Source organism: Mytilus galloprovincialis, chromosome 2 (genome assembly GCF_965363235.1).
Source record: "Mytilus galloprovincialis chromosome 2, xbMytGall1.hap1.1, whole genome shotgun sequence".
NCBI classification, from domain to species: domain Eukaryota; kingdom Metazoa; phylum Mollusca; class Bivalvia; order Mytilida; family Mytilidae; genus Mytilus; species Mytilus galloprovincialis.
Window position 1 is genome coordinate 6,385,370 of NC_134839.1, and position 10,683 is coordinate 6,396,052.

Consider the following 10,683-nt stretch of genomic DNA (forward strand, 5'->3'; position numbering starts at 1 on the left):
GAAGGAGAACAACAAACAGAATACGGTTTATATAGCCTTACATAGTACAAGCGTTAAATGTTGGGAGATTAAATAAACGATTTTTATTATTTGGTTTTACGATTTGTTATGGTTAGATTAAGATTTATTTACTGAATGAAACGACTGCCTATGTGTTGTTTACGATTTTATCCCTGCCGTGTAACAATGGTTCTCGGATTAAGAGTTATCATTAAAAATTAACTTGTCTTCTACCAATAGATTTGTTTACTTAGCGTATTCTTACGTATTGTTTACGATAATAATAGAAATGGTATAAAAACGGCACAATTGTATGGATTTGTAAATACTCTTTACTTCTTCATAACTATTCGTAAATGCCAAATCGTAACGAATCATTTATTCATGATCCGTGATAATTCGTAAGAAAATTCGTGTATGAGAATGGGCATTAATTGTAGCAAGCGAGGAGGGATGTGTATTAAACGATATGTCAGGCAGTTATGTTCAATTACAAAATGTTTACACTCACATTTGAAAATTGCAAATCATTTATAATAAAATGGTTTCAGTAATGAAGACAAACTTACGATGAACATCAAGCATTTTGTCGCCGCTACAAGTATATTAGTCATTAATTTGATTGATAGTGATAATGGCACCAAGCCCACTTGTCTATTCGTGTATGTTAGGTTTTAATGGTTGAGGAAGCCGGTGTTACCCTAACAAAAAACGCAATTTTACAATAAATACCTGTACATGTTCATTTTCATTGTCATTTTAACACTAATTGGTAAAAATGAATCAGCAAATGTGACTACTTTTACATTTTACATTTGAAGCATATTTTTTTAATGTGTATGAAATCTATTTATAGATTTAAATGAAAATTGACAATTTAAGTACACCGCATTCATGACTACTTCTATAAAATCTTTCTTGATTGTCTTAAGAATTCATTGTATGTTTAAACAAATAAAACTAAAGGAGAAAAGCATCCTGTTAAACATATCCTTTAGCATCCCTATCCTGAGTTCGATTAAAATTTTATTGTTAACAACTAGGTGTAAACCACCTGTTTGACAATAGATATCAGAAAATGGGGTATGCGTGGCAATGAGATAACTGTCAATCCAAGTCACAATGTGAAAAAAATAACCATTACAGGTCAAAGTACGGCCTTCAACACGGAGCATTGGCTAACATCGAAGAGCAAGTTAAAGATGGGTCCAAAATGTAAAATAACTCAACCGGGAAGACGAAAGCTCTAATCTATATTAAAAATACGAGAACCACGTATGAACCACACCAACCAACGACAACCATTAAAAAAAGGTTCCTGACGTAGAACAGGTGCAAACAAATGCTGCGGATTTATACGTCTTAACAGGCACAAACCTTTACTCTAACCTTCGGGAGTAGTATTACAACATATAAAGACACACTATAAATCACAGTGTAGATACTATTCTGTACGCTATCCGGAAGTCGCGATTTTCGAAGCGATTATTTCCAACTGGCTAACAAGACGGTTTTGCCTACGGTAACTTTTCTCATCATTTGTTTACTCCTATATCTACAAAGTGCTTTGAACATCTTCAAGGTATATATAGCATCATAAATATGAGTAACTGTAACAAAAACATGCATTAGAATATAAAATATACGTGTGCATCACATCAACTTGGTAGAAAAAAGAGAAATCGATGGACAATTTTGCTCTCGTAGTACAAAGCAAATAATCTTTTATTGCAAATATTTGCATCAGTTTACAGTTAAATATATACTGTTTCAATATTCTTTTCGTATTTAAGTAGAATATTCGTATTTCCCGTAAAAAAAATATGTTTTCCTTGAGGATCCCAAAATAAATTACTGTACGATCAGTCTAGAACTGACTAAAAGCGATTTCAGATTTTTTGACTGTATGACCAGTCGTGATTTTGAAGAAAAAACAACAGCAATTTGAAGGTATATACGTGTATATGTGATATTATGAACTATCCAGGGAACTATAACGTGTAATTACTTTCATCAGACAATACAAATATATTTCTGATGATTTTTTTAGACGGCAAAATAATTGTATTTTTGTTCCATCAGTCTTATTTAAAATCAAATGCCTAAAAAGTAATACATGGTTCGCTTGTGGACTTTGTAATAGTGTATTGTTACAGTTACCTGTTTAGCTATTACATTTTTAAAGATTATTTACACCGTCCGCCGTTGACCAATTGATGATAACATAAATCAAGCTCGTCTCTTTTAAAATAACAAAAAATGGATATAAAGACAGCTTTGCGTAGGGGATAATTCATGTGATATAATTTTGGTAAGTTTACAGAAATAGAAGGTCCATAATGCATTAATCGAGTAAAAATGGAGCAATTTTAGAAAACTTTAATGATTGGTTTAGGAGGTGTTGGAAATACCTGATGGGTGCCCCCCATATAATGCAATGTTCAAGTCCGTGTCTCATATAAAGTAACCCCATAAAAGATTCATACTAAAATTCGAAATAGACGGTGCACAATACAGTCATTATCATTTATGATAAGGAAACCGAATAAGATTAATTAATAGGTATATCAGTGACGGATTAAAAAAAGGGATCCGGCAGTTTGAAACCCTTTTTTTAACTATCAATGCATTTGTATGGGAACATATATTTGGAATCCCCTTTTCTCCTGGATTGGACCCCCTCTCCATTTAAAAATGGCCGGAACCCCCAATGAATATTAAGTGGTTTATGAGGATATGCGCTTACAAAACCGGCGAAACATATTGTACCGGTCCAACGGACGAACGGAAAGATGGACTTCTTTATCACTATAACCCCCCGCTTGACAAAGTGGTGTACAATTGAGTGTCAAAGGATAGCTCTACATCTTAAACAAAGTGAAGGAACTGTGATCAATTATAGGCTACAGTACGGCCTCGAATGTGTGTAAATACATGCATTTTTATATAACAACTAAATCTGTGTGTTTGCACAATTTTAAGAATAACGGAGGACATTTCTGAAACTTATATACAGCTGAAGGACGCCTCCGGGTGCGGGAATTTCTCGCTACATTGAAGACCTGTTGGTGACCTTCTGCTGTTGTTTTTTATTTGGTCGGGTTGTTGTCTCTTTGACACATTCCCCATTTCCATTCTCAATTTTATAGTATACATCAAACCTTCCTTTTATTTTAGCAACATTTAAACATCAAGTTATACTTAATGTAGTAAGTCGAGTACACCCTATCAAGCTAAAACATGTTTCATAAGTTTTCAGGATGTGAATGTATTAAAATATATTTGTGTTATTTAGAAAAATGCCACCTTCTAATGTATCTTAAATAACTTTGAAATCACCACTAGAATACAGTGACATAAAGACTGATCATACAGTTTTAAAATATACAAGCGAGACTGATCGTACAGTGAGAAATTCAAACAAGTGTAATTTTCTTATTTCTGGCTTCAAAGATCTGGTTGAAACTTTTACCCCCACTTGAAATATACTTCATTTAGTTAATTAAGTCAGGTTTTTACGTTGATTTGTACACTAAGAGGGTAAAAAGAATGTTTTAGGTTCGTCGACTGATTTTTCTGAGTGATGTACTTGCATATCTCTTGATTAAGGCAAAGATACGAATAATGAATGTGCGGAATTTAATTCTAAACCATTTGAGAATATCGATGTCGGCTGAATTAATCATTAAGCAATGTACAGATGATCAACATACCGTTTAATTCAGTATACCCATCAAATTTAAAATGTGATCCAAAAAGTTCTCGCTTCGAAAATCGCGACTTCCGGATAGCGTACAGAATAGTATCTAAACTGTGTAAATTATCAATAGCAATGGTTTACATGTATTACGAAAGACAACAACAGTCATGAACTTGACTTTATAACTACAGGTCCGTAATGTTCTTCAACTTCCTTCTGTATTGGATCTTTAACTTTACCAAACTGAACAAAGAAATAATACGACGGGTGCCGTATACGGTGCAGGAAATGCTTACCCTTCCGGAACACCTGATTTTACTCCCGGTTTTTAGTGGAGTTGTTTCTTAATCATTATTTATAACTGTTGATGTAAAAGTCCTTTGGTTTTGTGAGTCTTTGTTTACTCCTTGGTTTTGGTTGTTATTGTCTTTGATTCAATCGTCACTGTTGAGTCTTATGTAGAAAAAACAGGTGTTTTGCATACAAAATCATACGTCTAGAATCTTGATGTGTTCTAATACAATGTAATATTAGTTTTAAAAAAATCAACTGTTCTATTCTGAAAAACAACCTAAACCAATTTAAATTTAAAATAAATACTTCACCGATATATAAAGCTTGATCAATGTAAATATGAACTGCTACAAACAGATAATAGACAATAGATGCATTTGATAGAGAGAAAAAAAATAACAATGACTTTAACTTCCCAAGGCGTTTCCTGCTTGTCCACTTTCCACATAAAGAACGAAGAAAGAATTTGAAATGCATTATATTTTGATTAATTTAACACCTGTTTGATCGGTGAAGAATGTAATGTTCGTCTTTAAAGAAGAATACTTTAGATCTAGATAAGGGTAGAAAAGCAAAAAAATTGCTTAAATTTTACAATTATACATGTGACTTCGTATCTTCGTTTTTGTTATGTCAATCAATTTATGAGTTTCGAACAAAGGTATACTACTGTTGGCTTTATTAGTTACTTCTGCCTCTTATTAAGGCAGTTAATTTCTAGAAAAAAAAACAGTTTAATAATCATAAGGGTCTCATAATTGCCCAGGTCGGAAAGCAACACTTTCCAAATCTATATAATTATAATTTATACAGAAAATAATTAAACATAAATGAATGCTGCTACCAATGATGACGATGACGAAAGTTTGTTTTATGCATATTAGCCAATACTAACACTACATGTTTATCAGATCGACAACATGATAACGTGATAATATATGAACAAATGGGATAAGGTACAGAACAATTTAGTTTTAACCCTCACCCTCATTTTTAAATCTGTTATCTTTTTCTTTTCTTTTAATTTCATTTATCTTTGTGTTTTTCAGTGACATCAGATCGGCACAAAACATACAAAAAACTAAGACAATGAACCCAAAGTTGATTTTTTTTTCAGTTGGTCATCGTCATGATTGGTGTTTTTGCAGACTTATCACTGAAAAAGTTAATAAAGACATATAACGCAATAATTCATTTGCAACCACTAAATACATTGTAAAAACCATACAGTTCAAATTAAAAAATGAATCGGGTAATATTTGAGAAAATAGAACCAAAACCCTTTTAACAGGATAAGAATTACTCATACCTACCTTAAAGTAAGAATGACGACAAATGAGTTCATGTCATGAAACTATAAACTCTTATAAGTTTAATCAAACTGCAGAATTGCTTAGTTCAATGCGATCATTTTTTTAACACACGCGATGTTGTCATTCCGAATGTATAAAAAAAAACAAAAATTACATCACACTTTGTTAGAATTTCAGTATGAAACTACCAAAGTGAGTTTGATTATTTTTATAGATATGACCGTTGCTTTTCTTGTTTGAATGGTTTTACACTAGTAATCTTTTGGCCCTTTCCAAGCTTGTTGTTCGGTGTGAGCCATGGCCGTTCTTTCACCTATAATAGTTTACTTTTTACAAATTGTGACATGGAGCGAGAGTTAAATCATTTGCACTCATTTATCTATTATCTACATGAGTTGTAAAATAAGCTCAAGTACTTTTATTTTGTTTTATTTCTACTTTACTATAAAAAAAATAAGCAATATATGGTTTCAATAGATATTTGCTACATGTATGAATATTATTTGACAAACCAACTGTTTTGATTCCAATACCTTTATCCCTTGCAATGTGTTTATAGTACTGGCTTTGTAATATCTCTTTTTAGAAATAAAATTTGCAATACGGCACATTAGAATGGTGCAGGGTAAAATATGTGTTAAGAGCAGGGATGGGGTCGATTACTTTAAAATGTAATTGATTAAATTACAATTAATTTGCTAATAAAATGTAATCGATTACATTACAATTACACCCTATTTCATATGAAATCGATTACATTACAATTACACCCTATTTCATATGAAATCGATTACATTAGATAACTTTTCTTTAAAGTAGTCATGATTACTTTAGAATACTTATGATTACATTGTATATTGCAATATCAAAGTTTTTTTAAAAACTTTTTATCCTCACAAAAAAGCTGATTTTGGTGATTTTTTTAAAAGCCTTAATCTATTCATCTTAACTAAAAGAATTTATAGACAAGAATAGTGTAACATGTGTAATTTGATAAAATAGCTATTATAGACAAGTGTCCTTTTTCTATGTACATGATGTAAAAGATATAACTTTATTTTTTTCTACAAATTTTAACCAACTGCCTAATTACCAAAACCTGAACAAATAAGGAAACATAATTGACACATCCATTAATGTTTTACAGGTGTTAATCACTTCTTCCATTTTTTTAAACAAACAATAGGTGAGCTTGGTTATTAAAATATTATTGTTTAAATAACAATATCAATCAATAAAGTTAAAAGTGGTTGATTGTCATTATTTGTTTGAAATTTTTTAATACTTGATCTAATTAATAATTAATAGAATTATTGTCAGGTGAAAACACAAAACAGCTTTGTAACTTAGGAAAGTATAAATATTTCTCTTTGAATTAAGAAACAGTTTACTGTATAAATAAGAGATACTTTGTATAGATGAAAGTTCTGACATCACCTATTGTTTACTATGCATATTGTTTGTAATATTATGCCATATGTATACACTGTAAATATACCTGTTTATACTGATGAGCCGTAAGTCTCAAAGTTAATAAAGAATAAAAATTAGAAAACACATATTATACACGCATTTATGGAAAACAAAATTTATTCAATTTGTCAATAAATGAAATCTGGTTTTAACTTCCATTTTGAATTAAGTGGGCTCATATATTTATGTCGACCATCAAAGTCAAATTGGAACTAAATGTTTTCTACATTTGAATTTCAATGCAGTTATGTAAAAATATTGGGAGAACTTATATGAAATTGGAGTTAATATCAGAAGTTTTCAATCAAGGAAAAAAATGCTTTCAAGGTACATTCTTGTATCATAAGAGCTCAATCTCACAACGAAATATTGGAGAGGCAATTTTTTTTAGTAAACTGTTAACAAAATAAAACACTTGTATTTGTACAAACTTGTAATATAGATGATACAATTTACATATTAAACAAGGTACCATCATTGTGAAAACTAGTTTCATGATTTTTCAATGAAGCTTAACATTTTCTTATTTTCATCTTGTCTATCAAAAACTATTTTCGTATAAATACAAGATTTGTTATCAGCAAGTAATCATATGGATGTAATCTTAAAGTAATCTAAAAGTAATCATGATTACACCTGTTTTTGCAATGTAATTGATTACATTACGATTACTTGTAATCAGAAATGGCATGATTACTGATTACATAGGATTACACTGCAAAATGTAATCGAATACAGCTGATTACGATTAGTGGTTACGATTACCCCATACCTGGTTTAGAGCACAATCACCATCCCCTAAACATGATACAATGTCTGTAAACGTTTAAAGATTTTTTTTAGCTTATGTGATTAGTTTCCATGCATGTAAAGTATGTAAAAGGTAACGAAACATTAAACATCGTTACATTTTTTTGTGTTTATTTTCATTTAAAATAAAATACTTAAAAGCAACTAAAAGAATGCCAATGCCATCACGCGTTGGTTGACTGGTATGAATTATCCGTTTCATAGATGATATCGGATATGTTGCGTGTGTCGTTACTACAATCCCGTTCCCTTTTCGGCAATGGGACCTATCGAATTGAATTTTGTTATAACATGAGCAACTAGACTGGTTCCACATGTGGAGCAGGATCTGCTTACCCTTCCGGAGCACATGAGATCACCCCTAGTTTTTGGTTCGGTTCGTGTTGCTTAGTCTTTAGTTTTCTATGTTGTGTACTTTTATTTGTCTGTTTGTCTTTCTTTTTTAGCCATGTCATTTTTCGATCCATAGGTCGGACTGTCCCTCTGGCATCTTTCGACTATCTTTTATGAGTTAAGAATTAGAAATGCAAAATAGCCTCATATTACATAATTATGTAAACACGAGTAGATACATGACACTATGAACGTGTCTTCTTCGACTGATAACGACGAGTTGGCAACATAAAACTTTGCAACATGAGAGCTAACGGAAGCAGTCAAGAACATACACCAAGGAGTTCATTGTTCTGTTTTGTAGTTATAAATTGCATTTAAAAATAAATTGACTGCGTGCTTTGTTTTATATACAACAAAATAGACATTCACAGTTTTCTTTACTTCATTTCATAATTACATTATATATTCCTGTTATGTTATACTCTGACTATTTATTTTTATTAAGTATTGTAGTGTAATGTTAATTGGTTGCTTAGGTTACAAATACGAAGAATCTTACTGTTGTTACAATTCATGTTTATCGCTGGAGAAAGCGTTTTACAGATTTAGACATTAGGCGAGAAAGTCAGTGGTTGGGCTAAAGAATATAGGGATGTTTGTGTACATTATTTTGTTCTTTCCATAATGGGAAGACAAAAAAATGGTAACAAAATTAAACAAATCATTTTTGCAAATATGGGAAGGATTTGTGTTGCACGCCATTCTCTTCAAAACTATGTTTGAACTTTTTTTCGAAGAAAACAAATACACACTGAGCGTTAAATATTGTGAAATAAAACAGCTAACTAAAAATATAATAGATACCAGGCTTATATTAGCGGTTCTGTACATGTTTCTGCATCAAATATATATGAGTTTTCCATTTACAAATTACTACAATATCATTCTTACACTCAAAGGCAATGCCTATACCATTTTGACTATCTTCCGAAGTGTCAATATTTATCAAAGGTACCAGGATTATAATTTAGTACGCCAGACGCGCGTTTCGTCTACATAAGACTCATCAGTGACGCTCAAATCAAAATATTTATAAAGCCAAACAAGTACAAAGTTGAAGAGCATTGAGGATCCAGAATTCCAAAAAGTTGTGCCAAATACGTCTAAGGTAACTTATCAAAATTAATGTTTATACATTAAACATGAAAAAACTATTTGTAACTGTTTGCGTTTTGGTTAAGATAATTGTTTAGCTCTGGTTAAATAATTGTTCGAAAAACTCAAATTAAAGATTTGCTGTATATGATTTTAATCATGGAATTTATTGTAAAAACGGTTATATTAACTTAATTTAAGACCGATGACAGTGCAATAACCTGAAAAGTTCGATATAGTTTACCCTTGAGGAGAATATTATAAACCATTCTTTAAAGTCTTTTGATCTGATTTGAATGATTAAACAAAAGCTGACAACAAATCACCGTTCAACTCAACTTGTCTTATCTTTTATATGCTTCTTTGTGCATTTCATATTTATCGTTGGGCTGACTGTTGTTATATATTTTTCATTCTCATAGGATTTTGTCTAATGCTTAGTCCGTGTCTGTGTGTGTCACATTTTAATGTTGTGTCGTTGTTCTCTTATATTTGATGCGTTTCCCTCGGTTTTAGTTTGTTACCCCGATTTTGTTTTTTGTCCATGGATTTATGAGTTTTGAACAGCGGTATACTACTGTTGCCTTTATTTATTGACTTGTTTTTCAAATTAAAAATCCGGGGTGTATGAATGCGCTCTTATGACAAATGGCATTCGTACATGCCGATGTTTCAAAGTCCATTGGAAGATAACAAGATCTTATTGATCCATATTCCGTATCAACGTCATAAATAAAACATGGTGTCTTGAAATATAGATTCTAGGTTTTGGCGCTGCTGGTCATCTTAACTATATGTAAAAGTTCAACTTTTTGTTATTGTATATTTTTAACCTTTAATGGTTTTCCCACAGTAAACATTTTCGTTTTTCTTCTGCTTTATACATTTCAATCGTTAATATCTCTTGTCTAAGATATATGTATGTTAAATAGTCGTCTGCCCTGAATTTAAAATATCAGACAAGATCTAGAATTAGTTTCGAGCATTAAAAATTGAACTAGCTGTCAGTTAACTGCGAGTACTCTCAGATCTGTACCTAATGGCTTTTTTTGTTGTTGGGATGTACAAGTACCCGGCCACGTCCACTTGTATTTTTGTCCATCTGATGAGTTAAGCCTTTTTCAACTGATTTTTATAGTTCGTTCTTATGTTGTACTGGTATACCACTGTCCCAGGTTGGGGGAGGGTTAACAAGTTTAACCCCGCCACATTATATATGTATGTGCCTGTCCCAAATCAGGAGCCTGTAATTCAGTGGTTGTCGTTTGTTTATGTGTTACATATTTGTGTTTCGTTCATTTTTTGTACATTGATAATAATTTTCTCCTTTGAATTGTTTCACATTGTCATTTCTGAGCCTTTTATAGCTGACTATGCGGTATGAGCTTTGCTCATTGTTGAAGGACGTACGGTGACCTATAGTTGTTAATTTCTGTATCATTTTTGGTATCTTGTGGGGAGTTGTCTCATTGGCATTGAGACCACATCTTCTTATTTTATATGACATCATTATACCACAATAAAAACTGTTCATGATAGACATGATTCTGATATCGTTAAGTCTCGTAATTGTCAAAGGATAAAGATAAAAAAAAATATAGA